The sequence below is a fragment of the Saccopteryx bilineata genome, chromosome 5, assembly GCF_036850765.1.
Source record: "Saccopteryx bilineata isolate mSacBil1 chromosome 5, mSacBil1_pri_phased_curated, whole genome shotgun sequence".
Lineage (NCBI taxonomy): Eukaryota > Metazoa > Chordata > Mammalia > Chiroptera > Emballonuridae > Saccopteryx > Saccopteryx bilineata.
In genome coordinates, this window is record NC_089494.1 from 51,981,496 (window position 1) to 51,999,923 (window position 18,428).

Below are 18,428 nucleotides of genomic sequence, written 5' to 3' on the forward strand. Positions count from 1 at the left end.
GCCAGAGAGTTTTAAAGGGTGCATAAGTATTCTTTCTCTCAAAATAACAGAGCCTTTTAAACCAACATGATTTCTCTGAAATATAAAATTCAGGAAAACTCAGCTTGAATTTTCCAATTTTTCCTCCTTTTACTAATGCAAGATGGATCCAAGGCTTGGTGAACTCACCAATGACCCTCTTAGTAACAAATTAGTCAGTCTTTATACTTTTGACAGCTTCAAAGCCTTTCCCAACCTGACTACTCCATTCCTTTTTTCTTAGAACTTCAGCGTCCGTGATTATGGCCCTATTCTTTTCTCCTTCTAACTCTCTGACCATAGCTTTTCCCTCTCTTTCATCAGATGCTCATTTCCTGTTCAAACATGCCAGATTTTCACAAATTTCACATCCTTGTCTTTCTCTTTTTTCTTATTCCTCCTGAATAACTTCATAGCCTTTTAAGTTAATGATTTCTAAATCTAAGTCCTACAGCTACTATTTATAGAACGCCTACTATGTGCTCATTATGCTAAGGACATGGCATAAATTATCTCACTTAATTCTTAACACCCCAGCCTATTCCATAATCCATATAACCAGGAAATAACCTCATGCCAATATATTTCAGTACCCAGAAAAACTTACTTTCACTTAAACTAAAGTTTTAAAAAATCTTAAATTCTACTCCTTATAAGTCATTTTCACAACTATGATTTTTAAAGAATCAGTATAGGCAAACTGAAGTGACTTAGAAGAACTCATGTGTTCAGCTCTAATATACAATGCATGAAAACTCCTTTCCCTTAAAAAAAATTTAAATAGCCCTGGCCGGTTGGCCAGTGGTAGAGCGTTGGCCTGGTGTGCAGGAGTCCCAGGTTTGATTCCAGGCCAGGACACACAGGAGAAGTGCCCATCTACTTCTCCACCCCTCCCCCTCTCCTTCCTCTCTGTCTCTCTCTTCCCCTCCCGCAGCCAAGGCTCCATTAGAGCAAAGTTGGCCCGGGCACTGAGGATGGCTCTGTGGCCTCTGCCTCAGGTGCTAGAATGGCTCTGGTTGCAACAGAGAGATGCCCCAGATGGGCAGAGCATCGCCCCCCCGTGGGCATGCCGGGTGGATCCCAGTCGGGCGCATGCGGGAGTCCATCTGACTGCCTCCTCATTTCCAACTTCAGAAAAATACAAAAAAAAAAAAATTAAATACTCAAATTCCTCTTTAAGTCTCCTTTTATCCAGTGGAAGAAATGTAAAACTAGAAGCAGAGAGAGAGACTAGAGCACAGGAATACTGTAAGTTCCAAAAAAGATATAAAGTATGTAGCTTTTTCTAATTTGTTTACTTTAGAAAATTTCACTTTTATGGATCCCTTTCTGAGACCATTGTTGGTCTCAGACTAGATTCTAGGAGATAGAATCTAGTCAAGAATTTGAAAATATACCATCTGACTTCTGTTTCACAGCCTACCGCCACATTCCTCCTGCAATTACTTTACCACATATGTCCCACATTTGTCCAGTATGGTTTCTCTCCATTCTCATTGCCTTTACAGGAGTTCAGTTTCTCATCATCTCTTACCTGAAGAATTTATTTGACCTCTTAATTGTCTTCATTCTTACCCTGCTGCAATCCTGCCTCCACATTTTGCCAATAAGATCTTTTTAAGTGCACATTTTACTACTTAAAACCAAATATATTTATTTTGCATCCCAGCAACTCTCTCCCCACTCCATGCCATAAACCTCTGTAATCTGAGCTTTTAGGGCAAAACTCTCTCTCTTTTTTTTTTTTTTTTTTACAGAGGCAGAGATAGACAGAGACAGATAGACAGGAACGGAGGGAGATAAGCATCAATCATCCGGTTTTTGTTGGGACACTTTAGTTGTTCATTGATTGCTTTCTCATATGTGCTTTGACTGTGGGCCTTCAGCAGACCGAGTAACCCCTTGCTGGAGCCAGTGATCTTGGGTCCAAGCCAGTGAGCTTTTTCCTCAAACCAGATGAGCCTGTGCTCAAACTGGCGACATTGGGGTCTCTCAAACCTGGATCCTTCCACATCCCAGTCTGATGCTCTATCTACTGCGCCACCGCCTGCAAAACTCTTTTAATAGTTCTCTTTGATAAATATACTAGTATCCATTAACTTAATTTTGTTTTTTAATTTATTTGTGCACTTAAAAACACTATGAAAAAATAAAATTTAGATGTATACATCTATAAAGTAATGGTCTGTCACCTAGAGTTGATCTCCTCTAGGGATTACAGGGAATCACATGGTAGCCTTGAGTCTCCAAAACTCAATTTGTTTATTATGTGAAGGAAGCTCTACTTTGATGAATAAACTCAATCAACTAAGAGATAAAAACATATAAACCTATATGCCAATTTCTTAAGTTTCAAGGAGAACTCAAATTTATAAGGTGCCTAGATATACCGCCAGTTAACTTATTTTATCCACATAATATGTGAAAATTAAAATTTTATTCAGAATATGACTATATATGAAAAAGATATTACATTATGACAATGTAAATTTATCCCAAGAATACAAGTTTGGATAATATTTAAAAATTAATGTAATTTACTATACTAACAAAAGTAAAAACAAAATTAAACAATCTTCTCAGTACATGAAGTAAAAGTATTCACAGGATTCAATATCTAACTTGTGACTTTAAAATATCAGGTAGGCAAACTACAGACAGGAAAAAATTGCCTCAATCTTTGTCTGATCTCTAGACCCAGAAATATCTGCCTGTGGAAGAAAAGAAGTTATACCCCATGGTTCTACTCAGAGAAATCTACTATGTTAATGCAGGCTAAAAATAAAGTCTGTAATGGCTGCTGTTACAGTTGACCTCTGACTTTTCTAGATTTGTGGGCCATTTTCTTCATTTCTTCACCTCTTTATGGCATTTAAATAAGACCTGTTTGATAGATTGTGATATTTCTAACTTTGTTATAATTAAAGAAAGCAGTAAAAGCCACAAAGTTTTATTAACAGCTCATCAGTTGGAATACATCATGACTAGATTTAGTTCTGTAAATCTAGTTTACAGAATTAAGCTCAAGAAGCTGTCAGTAACTCTATTTTCTCTTTTTCACTCATTACAAGCACCTGAGAGATGCCAGTATTGCTTGAAGTCCCTTTGGTGCTACAGCCATCAAGGACAGTAGATGGGATCCCCACCCTTTCTGCTGGATTGTTACCTTGAAATTAAACAGAAAAGAGGACCTAGAATTTACTCTTCATGACTAATACAAATTGGATAAATAGATTTTTAGTAAACATAATATAAGCATTCTCTTGATCTCCTATTAATAGTTCAGCAATCCTAAATTTCCCCAAGCCCCTTCGGGTCTGGATATTAATGAGAACAATTCCCTTAATAGGAACCTAGACAACCACCAAGGGCCTTTGTCACACTCTGAGGACTTTAGAGGGCAATTCACAGATGTACAGCACCTATCCCAAACCAGCCTCCCAGCCTCCCGAGGAAATCCTGACTGCCGAGTCCACTGGCCTTCTGCCTTTGCCACTGCCCTTCACTGTCCTTGCTCATTCCACTCACTGCTCCCTTCTGTACCACTTCTGAAGGGCTTACCCCATCACTATCTTAAAGGATTCCAATTTCCATCCATAACTAAACAGATTTCCCATCTCTCCCTAACAGTTTGTCATATCAGTTTCTACACTGCCTACCTCCTTAATTTGCTAAATTCTTTATTAAATCTATTCCGTCAACCTCAGCTGTAAAGGAAGGCCTCAGAAATCAGAGCGGGGTAAATATGCAACATGCTGTCTCTCCCCGTTGTTATTTGCTGCCTACTCCATGCCTTTTCCTCAGGAACTTGAATACAAAAATTTACTGCCTGACCAGGCAGTGGCACAGTGGATAGAGCATTGTTCTGGGGTCCTGAGGACCCAGGTTCAAAGCCCCAAGGTCACCGGCTTGCGCATGGGTTCATCTGGCTTGAGCGCGGGCTCACCAGCTTGAGCAAGGTGTCGGCTTGAGTGTGGGATCATAGACATGACCCCATGGTCACTGGCTTGAGCAAGGGGTCACTGGCTCGGCTGGAGCCCCCCAGTCAAGGCACATATGAGAAAGCAATCAATGACCAACTAAGGTGCCACCACGAAGAATTGATGCTTCCCATTTCTCCTTTCCTGCCTGTTGGTTCCTGTTTCTCTCTCTCACTCGCTATAAAAAAGAAATTTTTTTTTTCCAAGAAAAATTGTCTCTGCAAAGGCAATCTACACTTACCAAAACACATCTGTCATCCACTGGATTGATGCTGTATTAGACATGCTAAAGGTATCTGGCTCTCAGTTACACCTGTGGCCTCTACTACTGCTTTATACCAGCTCAAATAGCGAGATGTAATGTAGCGAGATGTAATGTAATTGTACTAACTGATCAAGCATCTCTCAAAGCACTCCTCCTCTCACTGTGCCACTCTCCTCATGCTCAAGACACACCACACTACTGACAAACTGCATGCATGTTTTAAGTCCCTACTGAAATCACATTGCTTTCTTTAAACTTTATCAAAGTCTACTTTTTACATTGATTATTCGGCCTCTACTACAGTACTTAATCATTCTTACTTTACTTATTTAAAAATAGGTTTCATCATCAGAATAAGAGTACCTGATGGAAACATTCATGACTTACTCATTTCTGCATCCTCCACAATGTCTAACACATTTAATAAACACCACGTTAATCTCAGTATTACACAGTTTCCAAAGGTTTACTTTATAAGCCAACTAATAGTTAATGTCACTTTCCTACTTCTGCTGGTTTCTGACAGGACTATATACAACTTTAATGTGACTGTAATTTATTCAAAAATTATTATACTAACCTAGCTTTATATTGGCTCATGTCTTTATGTTATTGGTATGTGACTATTTGAATGAAGGATTAAATGATTACTCAGAACAGGGCATTAATTTTTCAAGATACTATCCTTGCAATGATAGTTTACTAAAAATAGCTAACACTAAAATGTTTAAACCATCTTTTCAATTCACAGCGTGCTTTTATTTTTGATGTACTGAATTATTTGTCTTTATACATTGATAATATCACTAGGTTAACTACATGCTTATTTTGTTATTATTTTTATTCTGCATTTTCTCTTTTTATTTCAGGGTTTTATAGGATCAGACCCTGTTTCTTGGTAAATCTCTACCTTGATTTCTTTTGTAGTTTTGTTCAACTTATTCAATTAAATAAAGCTATGTAGATTTACATTTGTTAGTAGAGTGATTTACTGAAAATTGTGTTTGGCACAATGATCTCATTGAGAAATTAACTGTAGCTTATTTTTATGGCAGTAAATTCATTATCAATAGTTGAGTATATTTTCTCTCTCCCTCCTAAGAAAGAAAAGAATTTGGGATCCAGATATCTAAATGATTATTTTAGTGTATTGACCATTTATTATGAAAAATTTGGGTTGAAACAGAATTAGACAGGACTGTCCAGGTTGGGGATGACATCAAGAATTTGGTGCAGGGGTGGGTGTATTGCTAGACATGAGAAATATGAATGAATCCCCCAGAAATGAGAAAAGAAACAGGAAGTTATCATTTCCTTATGTAGCAAGGATGTGTACTCTTCATATGCAGGGCCTTGAAGTGGCAGGACCTCAAGTGGGAAGGTTAAGTGGAACCCTGTGGATACTGGGAATGGTATATGTGGGAGAGGTAGTGAGGGCTCTCAGCTGAGGTCATGGGGACAAGAAGGAAAGTCATCTATAAGCCACGCAGCTGGGCTTAAGCCAAGAGCACTTTTCAGCCTTCCCAATGGACCAATGATCATATGTCTCTTCCTAATTTTTCTTAACTACAATTACTGAGTTCCTAGCACAATTTAACAAAGGAAGACTATTGTTCCAAAAACTTTACTACACCTTGGATCATAGAAGCTCAAAGCTGTATCTGATTTGATTTTCAAAACTAAAGAAATGGAGTTTCATGCATTATAGAACCATTATATGTGTTATGCCTGTATTTGCTTAAAAATTCTTACATCTAAGTTACTCAGTGGTTTAATAAGCCTCTTTATACTTGAGTACTAGTCATTCAGAACTTGTGTTCCAGAGTAAAAATCCATCTAAGATAATAGAAGACAAGCATTGGCATCCTTGATTGTATTAGCTGCTAGGATTCAGAAGGCTGATGACAGATTGAGATACAGTAGGTCAGCCTGCAAATGGGTTGCAATATCATTAACAAGAAGTATAAATCAAGTTGAAAATGGCCATCTGTAAAGTCTATGAGACAATCATCCATACTAACATCATTGGGAAATATATATTCACAGGTGGAGAAAACTAATAACATAAGAGAACTAAGTTTGTGGAAGACCAATAGGTATCATTGAAGCACGAATAGTCACTAAACTGATTTAATGCACAATTATTTAACTATTGATTTATGGATTCTTTACCTTTGCCTGAAACATCATGCATGACAAAGTAATAAATGATGCTGAATTATATAGCAACTATTTTATTTAGCCAACTCTAAGGGTAAGGGCTTAATCAGTGAATTTCCTGACTGTACTTTATTACTTCTTAGGGAGCCTTTAAAGATTACCAATGTTCAGGCTCTACTTTCACAGAATCTACTTTTGAATTGTTTGGGTATATCAAAGGCATAAGTATTTTTCAAAAGTTGTCCTGATAATTCCAATGTGGAACAAGGGTAAGAAATTGTAAAAAGTGAAAAATTGGGGTGATAAAGGATGTCAATATGCTGCCCGTCACTGCCAAGAAATGTAAAATATCTGAAGGTTAACATGCTGGTAAGCTAATAAGTTAGCCTTCCAGTTTCATAGATGCTGGCAAAAGAAAGAGCTCTTTGGTCAGAGACATAGCAATAGTATTATCAGAAGATTTTTTTTCACTAATTTCCATAAGACAATGCAAAAAAGCCAGGTATGTTACATTATTGGGAAGCAATCTGATGTTAGCGAATTTGAATCTTTTGATATCGGACAATAAGCATTTCTGCCTTTAGTTGTGATGGGTGACACATTTTTATTACACTGAACAGGTTCAGGAAGACTGTACTAATCATGTTCTCCATTCCATAGGAGTAGGAGGAAATACCACATCTTATCTCCCAAGGCTATCACAATACAACCATCCTTGAAAAGGTATCTGTAACAATGTGAGAAACCCATTGAGAATTGTCTCCCCAAAATATTCCCCTCAAGTTTCTACTTGAAGGAAGTTTCTACTGTTGTGACTTCCAGTGAATTTTTCAATGAAAACACTATTCTGTTGGCCACTCTGGTTAATTTGATTGGCAGATAGATGCTGGGACCAAATTCATGTTTGTCTCATATAGCATTTAATTAAGCGTCAAAACAAGACTCAAGAAACAGGGTGAGATCTGCAGTAGTCCAGTTGAAAAAAATTCCTCAAACCATCAAGTGATAATATAGAAAGCCAGGTGGCTTTCTACTTAAGTTTCTATATTGACCTTTCCACTTGACCTAAGGTATAAATCCAGACTCAGAAGATTGTACTAATGATTACAGGGATTATGCCTTTTCCCACAAGGAGTCCATCTAGAATAATTCTGTCATCCTTAACAATCTGACCAAGGAGTTGCAGCTAACCTGAACATCTTTCAGGGCCCAAATGGCATAATCAATTACTTAGCTAAAGTCAGGGACAAAGTTTCTACCACCTTTTTTAATTAGATTCTTCCTGTTGTAGAAATGACTGCTGCAAGATGCTCATATATAATGAATCAGTTATTACTCCAGCAAGCTCCCTCTAATTCCACTAAATCAATGTATCCTTTGCCAGGAGCTATGATTTCACCTTTCTTTGTACCTGTACTCATACCATTCATCTGGAAAAATCAGTCTGCAAGGGCATTTTTGTCAAACTTAGACCAATTTTGGTCTGTATGGCCACTGTGGAGGGATGTAGTGAGATACTGCTCAAGGACCACATCAGTACAACAAGAGAGTTTAGGTGACTGAACCCAAAGGAAGTTGGAATCCCTTAGGCCATCCTTTCGGCAGGGGTACTCATCTGGGGGGTTCACCAACCAAGATTGAAGTAACAGAAAAGAAAAAAAAAACATGTCACACAAATACAATCAGAACACAATTCTGAATTTTCAATATAAGTCTGTATAAACTGTGACCATTTTTGTTCTGATCATAAGCCAGGAAGCAGTGAAGAGGAAATAACTTTTTTCCCTGGGGGCAGCCACATTTAATCACCAAAAGTCAGTACCAAGATGTATGGACAAGGAAGAGTGAAAAAGACAAAGTGAGAAATATTTTGGAGTGTAAGTTTGAGAATTCCATTTAATGCTCAATACCAGGTGCTTGTACATGGCAGGGAGTATAGAAGATCCATCAAATATCTCGAGTATCAACTCACTGTTGAATGGTTTTTGCAATGAAAGGAATATTGCTGTATACACATGATCAGTAAGCTGAAAATATGACATGGACAATTTTTAAGTTCCACAATAAAATGGTCAGTTAGCTGATGAGACTGAATAGCAAACACTATAACCTGAAAAAGTAGCAACAGTGAGGCCTCACTGAAAACTCAAAGAGAGGTCAAAGGTCAATGTAATCAATTTGCCAAAGCAGCAGGCACCATGCCCTATGTAATAAGGGCTCCCTTGTGTGAGACAATTGGATTAACTTTTGGCAGGAGTCACAAGTGTGACTACAGGGATATCAGAAACCATGAGATCCTTTTTTTAAGCCCAGTCTATGATCCTGTTCAGCATGATGATGGATCCAGATAGCAACAGCAGCAATCTGGACATTACAGGCTTGGTTAGCAGCTTGATTGTAGTCAATCAAATAACTGTCCCTTACAAAGAATACTTATATGAGTGAGGCAGGCAATTTGATCAGCAGCTTCTATTTGTTTCTACAGTTTGTGGCCCCAAAAGGGAAGTGTCTTTCCTCTGCCAGTCTACAGTTTTCCAAGTGGCAGACCAGAGAGCCAAAGCTGCAGTCATTATTGTTAAATACATTATTTCCATTTGACAAAATTTGTTGGGCCCTTCTTACTCCATTAGTCATTGAGTCCAAGTTGACCTATCCCAAAAGGAAATATCAGGCTAGAGGACCAGAAAGTGTCCTCGGACATGTTTCAACAAGCAGCCCAGTTTTTCTGATTTACTTATTTCACTCCGTATAATGTTATCAAGGCCCATCCATGTTATTGTAAATGATCCAATGTCATCATTTCTTATGGCTGAGTAGTATTCCATAGTATATATGTACCAAAGCTTTTTAATCCACTCGTCCTCTGATGGACACTTGGGCTGTTTCCAGATCTTCGCTATTGTGAACAATGCTGCCACAAACATGGGGGTGCATATCTCCTTTTGGAGCCATTCTGTGGTGTCCTTGGGGTATATTCCTAAAAGTGGGATAGCTGGGTCAAAAGGCAGTTCGATTTTCAGTTTTCTGAGGAATCTCCATACTGATTTCCACAGTGGCTGCACCAGTCTGCATTCCCACCAGCAGTGCAGGAGGGTTCCCTTTTCTCCACATCCTCGCCAGCACTTATTCTGTGTTGTTTTGTTGATGAGCGCCATTCTGGCTGGTGTGAGGTGATATCTCATTGTGGTTTTAATTTGCTATACGGAGTGAAATAAGTAAATCAGAAAAAAAACTAAGAACTATATGAATCCATACATAGAAGGGACATAAAAATGAGACTCAGAGACATGAACAAGAATGTGATGGCAACTGGGGTGGGGGGGGGTGGGGATAGGGGGGAGGGGACAAAGAAGGAGAGAGGGGTTGGGGGAGGGGAGGGGCACAAAGAAAACCAGATAGAAGGTGACAGAAGACAATTTAACTTTGGGGGAGGGGTATACAGCACAATCAAATGTCAAAATAATCTAGAGATGTTTCCTCTCAACATATTTACCCTGATTTATCAATGTCACTGCATTAAATTTAATAAATAAATTAAAAAAAAAAAACAAGCAGCCCAGTAAGGTTTCAACAAGAGCCCAGTAAAAAGCTAACAGCTGCTTTTCAAAAGAGGTTTGCCTAGTAGCTCTGTCAGAAAGGCAATGGTCCCAAACCCTAATGGATACCCCTGGTAAAGGCTGCTTTCTTTTACAGGGGCTGTACAGGGCAAAGTCATGAGGCATAGACACTTAAACCTCATACGAATCACTAGGGTTGTGGGATCCCAAAAATACTAACACTCACCTGACTGTGGCTCTGCCATATTGGAAAAATCCCCTCTGGCTCTGATAGGTTAAAAAAGTGTGAGTATAATACACATGAATTCCACTGTTCATTCAGATGTAGAACCCATGACAACAGCAGAGTTAATTATGCCAGAGGGCAAACAGGCAGTGTTAGCCTTCCATCCTGGCTGTGAACACTATCCAAACCACATTATTTCAATTCAGGATCCCTCCTCCTCCAATAGTAGAATACCTGTATCTAATAAGAGAATTTCTCAAAGTTCTGGCACAGTTGCCTGTGGCCTTCACTCCCCCTTGAGACAGCAAGACCTTGGCCTCACACCTAATTACTTTTATTCTTTTTTTCTTTCATTTTTCTGAAGCTGGAAACAGGGAGAGACAGTCAGACAGACTCCCGCATGCGCCCGACCGGGATCCACCCTGCACGCCCACCAGGGGCGATGCTCTGCCCATCCTGGGCGTCGCCATGTTGTGACCAGAGCCACTCTAGCGCCTGAGGCAGAGGCCACAGAGCCATCTCCAGCGCTCGGGCCATCTTTGCTCCAATGGAGCCTTGGCTGCGGGAGGGGAAGAGAGAGACAGAGAGGAAAGCGCGGCGGAGGGGTGGAGAAGCAAATGGGCGCTTCTCCTGTGTGCCCTGGTCGGGAATCGAACCCGGGTCCTCCGCACGCTAGGCCGACGCTCTACCGCTGAGCCAACCGGCCAGGGCCATTACTTTTATTCTTAAAGCAGCTGAGGTCAGAATAGGGGGAAAGACAGAAAGTGTGATGCATAAAGGAAGCAATGCTTTGCACTCATTTTCAGCTTTGAGATACTGTTCACACAGTTCAACTAAATGACCTTCTGTGTTTTGGGCCCACTCAATGGTCTACACGAAACAGCAATTTCCTCAGACCTGACACCATCATTTCACCTGTATGCCCCTTGATAAAGCCACTGTAGACATATAGCTTTCCAACCTGGACCACAGGGTTTAGCCCTGGGACTGACTTAGGTTTCACACAGTGGCAATTTTCTTTTTAAGAAGGTCTTTTTACCACTGTCATGACAATATCTTATTTTTTGCCTGATTTTAACAAAATTAATAGGGAAGTTTTCTAGATTAGTGGAGCCAACTTCAACATTTTATAATTCTTTGTGTAAGTTTTCTTTTTCTAGTTGTTTACCTTTATCAGTATAGTAAATCCAGCCCAGGACATTAAGTACCCAAATACTAGCCAATTACTTATTTATTATTTCCCATGGGGGTTTCTCTTTTTCAGAGGGATTTTTCTTAGAGTACCAAAATTTTCATATAGTAGCTAATACCCACTGCAAAATAAAAACCTTAGACCTTTTATTGCTATTCTGAATAGATCTCAGAGTGGCTTATTAGACAAAGGAGGAGTTGAACCGTAGACAGGCAGCTGTTGCATATATTCATTAACAAATATCATATGCCATCCCCTAGGAAAGCCCCAGCTGAATTTCTAACCATTGCCTGCTTTCTGCCCATAGTGGTCACAGATTACCCTCTTTTCACACTCAGTATAGATGCACAGCTCTGTAACTGTTCTATGAAAGGCTATGGGGCTTCTGCCCACCCAGAACAAATCTTAGCACTAGTTGATACAATGGAGCAGACCAAAAGCTGACCTCCAGGTTGACAGGGAAGTTTTCCCACCTGGAGGAGATTTAGCAACAACAGGGACACCTTCTTTTTTTTTTTTTTAATATTTTGTCTTTTTCAAATAGCATTTTATTTATTTATTTATTCATTTTTAGAGAGGAGAGAGAGAGAGACAGAGACAGAGAGAGAGAAGGGGGAGGAGCTGGAAGTATCAACTCCCATATGTGCCTTGACCAGGCAAGCCCAGGGTTTCGAACCAATGACCTCAGCATTTCCAGGTCGACGCTTTATCCACTGTGCCACCACAGGTCAGGCCAACAGGGACACCTTTAATAGTATCAACACTTAGATTGGGAGCAACGAGATATTTCTGTGGATGGGACTGAAGTAAAAAATTTGGATATGATTGAACAGTAGAATAAGCGTTATGTGAGGTAATTGCATCTCCACTACCTAGTGTACTCTTAAAACAGATGTTATGTCTGATTAGGAAACACTTCCTTTACCTAATATTTTAAGTAGAAGCACATAAAATTGCCCTTAAACCAGTATTAATTGGCCATGCTAAATGGGAGCCTTTGAAATTGCCTAAGCCCACACATTTTGTTAATATGAAGCAATATGAAATACTTGGTAGAAAAAAAAATTACAGCTTTATTCTGTGACATGCTTAAAATAAGAGTATTGAGCCTGACCGGTAGTGGTGCAGTGGTTAGAGCAACAACCTGGGACACTGAGGTCCCAGGTTTGAAACCCCAAGGTCACCAGCTTGAGAATAGGATTATCAACCCAATCCCAGGATCGCTGGCTTGACCCCAAAGGTCACTGGCTTAAAGCCTAAGGTTGCTGGCTTGAGCCTAAGATCACTGGCTTGAGCAAGGGGTCACTGGCTCAGCTTGAGCCCCTCTGGTCAGTGCACATATTAGAAGCAATCAATGAACAACTAAAAGTGACAACGTGACTCAACTACGAGTTGATGCTTCTCACTCTCTCCCTTCCTGTCTCTCTCTCGCATGCATGCACACAAACGTGCAAAAAAAAGTATTGATGAAAACTAATTCTCTGTATTACTGCCCTATGTAGTGTGTGAAAAAGGTAAAAAGTTCATGTATACTTACTATAGATTATCATAATCTGAACAAAGTAGTACCATCTATAGCCTTAGCAGCACCTGACATAATATTAGAAATGAAAAGGTCTAATAAGCCAAAGGGGGATGATTCTTAGTGATTGAGGTTTCTGATGCCTCCTTCAATCCTTTTTTTTTTTTTAAGTCAACTGAATATGCATTCAGATGAGAGGGGTCTCAATTTATATTTATTGGTTTGTGACAGGGTCACGTGAACACCCTCTTTTTATTATTATAATTTGGTTAGAAAAGAGTTGGATTTGATGCAAGGTTTTTTGTTTGTTTGTCTGCTTTTTAGGTGGGAGGAGGAGGGATAGTGAGGCAGACTCCCACATGTGCCTAACTGGTATCCACGCAGCAACCCCATCTGGGGCTGATGCTACAGTACTGAGCTATGTTTAGCACTTGATGCTGATGCACTCCAATGGAGCCATCCTCAGTGGCCAGGCCATACTCAAACCAACTGAGCCACTGGCTGCAGGAGGAGAAGAGGGAGAGAAAGGGGAGAGAGAAGGGGGAAGAAGCAGCTGGTCACTTCTTCTATGTGCCTTGACCAGAAATAGAACCTGGGACATCCATACACTGGGCCAATGCTCTATCCACTGAACCACCAGCCAGGGTCTGATGCAGATTTTAAGCATCTTAATACACTATATTTATGATATAACTTCACCACCATTTGAGTAGCTGTCTTTTCACCTATTTCCTGATATTCAGCCTATAACTACACCATTGATTTTGTCTCATTATCAGGCAATAAATGATCTTCTAATTTTTTTATTGCCTAGTTGATCATAAATTGCACAACATGCTTACTCTCAATGCCTGTGGGTTTCCCTCAAGACTCACTAATTGGCCTATAAGGCTCTCATTCTTTCTCTTCCAGAGATCATGTCTCTGTCTGCATCTGATCCGGCCACTAAAACTGTCAAAGATTTGTGAATTACCTTACTTCAATTCTAACATGTTTGCCTGTTACAGTTTTATAGATACTAGAAGAAGACATGAAAATTCTTGGTCAGGGACAAAGGACTTCATTAAAGCTAACAGCAACTGCAGTGGCCAGAGTATCAACATGTTCTTGTGTCATTTCTCTGAGTCCCAACTCCCTGGGGGCAATAGAAAGATTGCAAGGTGACATCTGCACACTGTGGGTTGCCTTATAGGAAGGCAAATCTGAACTTAGGGAACAAAAACATTTTATAATGGGTAGTAAGCAGGTCCGTCTTTTTATTATACTGAACAGTAAACTACAGCTGACTTTGCTCTGGAGTGAAGTGCTGTCTCTATTTTTCAAGGCTTTTCTCCAGTGTGAGACAATATCTGCCTCTTCACTCTACAAATGACCTTGAAAAGCTAGTCTGGAACAGATATAGTTTGTGCCTCTCTTAGCAAGATATGCACAGATTCGTAGATCTTTATCAACAATAACTAAGTTTCTCTAAGCGACTGTCCCATCAAATTGACTAATACAGAAAGTTAATCCCAACAACATAAATTATATTCCCTATTTACTTTGTGAAAAAAGATTTCTTTTAAAGAACAAAAGTTAAAAGTTTGCCTCTTCAAACTCTCATAAAACTATCTTTTTTTCATAAACAAAAAGGTATGTATATTATAAAGCACAAAAACATCTATTCAAAATCCATTGCCATATGCTAAGACATTTACTTTCTTAAATTTCTCTCTGGAAAAGTGATTCCTTGTGTTTAAAAACATTAGTGGCTTTAGTTGACAAGTAGATACAAAAGAGTTTATTTCTGGGTAAAGACTCAAAGAAGTGAATTGGAGGCTGGGAAAAGGAGTCAATAGGAGGGAAAAAAACATGTTTATGAACATAAAGTACATGATTTGTGCATGAGCATTCATTATTATTCATTATCAATTACCATAGCCTTGGTAATTGATATTCTTTACAAATAATTTCTGGAATATTAATTAATGGTCTGGGACAGTTCACAGTAGATGTTATAATAATAATGCAGAGTTTATTTTGGTGTCAGAATTAATTTTAATACTTACATAAATCACATTTACCCTATGTAGATTCATAAAAGATCTGACAGGACAAATTAAACTACCAAATTATGTAGTAGGTATTAGATGTTCAGATTACAGCTTTCTTAGAAGTGACTTTGGGAAAAGAAAATGTGAATACTAATTTTTGATTTTCTAATAAAACTAGATTATGTAGTTTAGATTATTCTCCTTAAAAAAAACTTTGTGTTCTATTATTTACTTGCACTTCTTTTCTTTTCCAAAATTTTTCATAAACTTTTTTACAAAATACAACTTCCTGAATTATTCTTTCTCTTTGTACAACTTTACATAATAAATGGCAGGTATAGGCCTTGAAAATTTTTCAGCAGGTCAAAAAAACAAAAACAAGTCAAACAACTACCCAAAAGAAGGGAGGGAATGTTCTGGAAAGCAAAGTCACTTTCACTAAAAGGAAAGATTCATGCAGTTCAAATATACAAACACAAACACTATGCATTGTTCTGGGACATTTCGTATAAGGCACTTCAGCGACCTCAGATTTGGTATCTGTAGGGCATCCTGAAACTAATCCCCTGCAGATACTGGGGGAGGACTGTATTAGGTATGTTGGATATCAGTGAAAGAGAAGCAATTATTTTGAATATCTGCTATACAATCAGCTCTTTGTTAGGGAATGTACATTCATTTTCTTAACCAATCATCAAAAAAGAAAAATATTACTTCTAATATACAAACTTGATCTAAGGTTCACAGTTTTGATAATGCAGTCAAGATCACATAGTGAATAGATGATAAAAACAAGTTTTCAAATTCAAATCTCTCTCATTTTAATGAGATTTACATAAAATATGATTCAGATAAAGATGAAGAAAAAATATCTATAGGGAAAGATACACATGTTTTACATTTGTCCAGATACAGTTTTACCTGATATATACTGTCATCCCTCTGTATCTGTGGGGGATTTGTCCCAGGATCCCCAGGAATATCAAAATCTGTGGATGATCAAGTTCCTCAGATAAAATGTTGTTATACTTGCATATAACTCCCACTTATCTCCCATATACTTTAAATCATCTCTAGACTATTTGTAATACCTAATGTTATATATATATAGCTGTTGGATCATATTGTTTAGGGAATAATGACAAGAAATAAAAGTATGTACCTGTTCAGTACTGAGGCAGCCATCATAGCTCTAACAACATGGTACACATCAACAATGCAACATACATATATATATACATGATATACTGTATATTTTATAATTTATATAAACTTATAAGTAGATTTAAATATATAGGCATTTATTAGAAAACATTCTAAATTGAACTGTTATATAATGACAGTTTTAAAACTAATATTTCAAAAATTATTTGAAAAGAATATTGTTCTTCCAAAGCTCATCTAAAAAGCAATGTATTTATTTTACAATAGAAGAATAGTCTGTAATACTTTATATAAAATGAAATATTTTATTATATCAGAATTACCAAAATTAGATTACTCCCAACTGTTTTATTACATTTCAATAATTTAAAACATCAAAGGATCAAGATTAATTATTAATGAGGTTTTTTTAATGAACCATTATCTGAAAACAATTTTAGAACAGGAGTTTGAAAATATTCAGGATGACAATAACATTGGAATAAATGCAGAGCTTTTAAGATATTACCTTTATTTATTTATTTTTATTTATTTATTTTTTTTCTGAAGCTGGAAATGGGAGAGACAGTCAGACATACTCCCATTGTGCCCGACCAGGATCCACCTGGCTCTGCCCACCAGGGGGCGATGCTCTGCCCCTCCCGGGCGTCTCTCTGCCTCGACCAGAGCCACTCTAGCGCCTGGGGCAGAGGCCAAGGAGCCATCCCCAGCGCCCGGGCCATCTTTGCTCCAATGGAGCCTCGGCTGCAGGAGGGAAAGAGAGAGACAGAGAGGAAGGAGGGGGGGAGTGGAGAAGCAAATGGGTGCTTCTCCTATGTGCCCTGGCTGGGAATCGAACCCGGGTCCCCCGCACGCCAGGTGATGCTCTACCGCTGAGCCAACCGGCCAGGGCCAAGATATTACCTTTAAAAGACAACATTCATTTGAGTAAGTAATTTAGTATAGTTTTTAAAAATCAAATATTATTTTAGTCAAACTTTTATAGGATGGTAAATAAATATCCATTGACATGCAAAGATAATTTAAAATGAGGTAAATAAACAAATTTATTCATAAAGAATTCCAAATGAGGATATGTGTAACTTTAAGAGAAGAATTGTCCCTAAGTGAAGAATGTGATGAATTATTGGAAAAGCTTAAGCTGTGAAGATCAAACATAGATAAGAGAGTAGAATAATTTGGGGGAAATGTTAGGTATTATAATAATATAATCTTAATTTGGAATACAAACATTGCATAATGGAACTAAAACAACATCTATGGACCAAGAAAATTGTAGGGATCACACAATGCTATGGGGGTAATGATATGCTTAAACCCCAGTAAAAGGATTAGATCCAATTCTTAGAATCTTTTTCAAAGTATATTTCCATATTCTCTTTGAACGTTAAGTATCATTTTATAGATTAAATTTTTTTACTAAACTTACAAGCTGTAAATAGAATATAAATAGCTCAATCACATATGCTTTTAAGTTGTTTGGTATTTATTGAGAGTATATTAAATTATTAAAGAAAAACAAAAACAAAATGACTCAGAGAACCAGAAGACCATTTGGAATAAAAATAAAAAGCATAAAACTAAATTTGGGATTCATTTTCTTCTTTTCTATTTAATGAGTTCTTATTAAGGTCTAATTTATAATTAAAAATGGATGTGTGGATTAAAAAGCAGTGGTACATATACAGAATGGAATACTATGGGGCCATAAAAATAGGAAATCTGACCTTTTGCGACAACATGAATGGACCTGGAAACTATTATGTTAAGTGAAATAAGCCAGGCAGAGAAAGAAAAATATCATATGACCTCACTCATTTGAGGAATCCAATGAACAATTTGAACTGAGGAACAGAATTGAGACAGAGGAGAGATCAAATGGAACAGAGGAAAAGAGGACAGAGGGAAAGGGGATGATAGGATGGGATAAACCTGAAGGGAAGGGGGGAGGGCGCTATCAGGAGGGGGACAAGGGAGATGTTGAGGGGAATACGGGGAAGGAGGGATGCATTTGGGGCAACACTAGAATCTATGTAAACACAATAAATTAAAATCAATAATTAATTAATTAATTTACAAAATGGATTGAAGTAAATGCCAATTTGAATAGTTTCTAAAAATACAAACACTACATCCTTCAAATAATTGATTAAACATCATCTCTCTATATAAAAAAATAGGAAGTAAATGCTCAACATAAATTTTCATGGCATATAGCACATAAGCATATTCAGAAAACTGGAACTTGACACTGAGAAACTCAGACCATAAATCCCTATAAAATTCATATAGGAGAACGAAGTGTATTTAC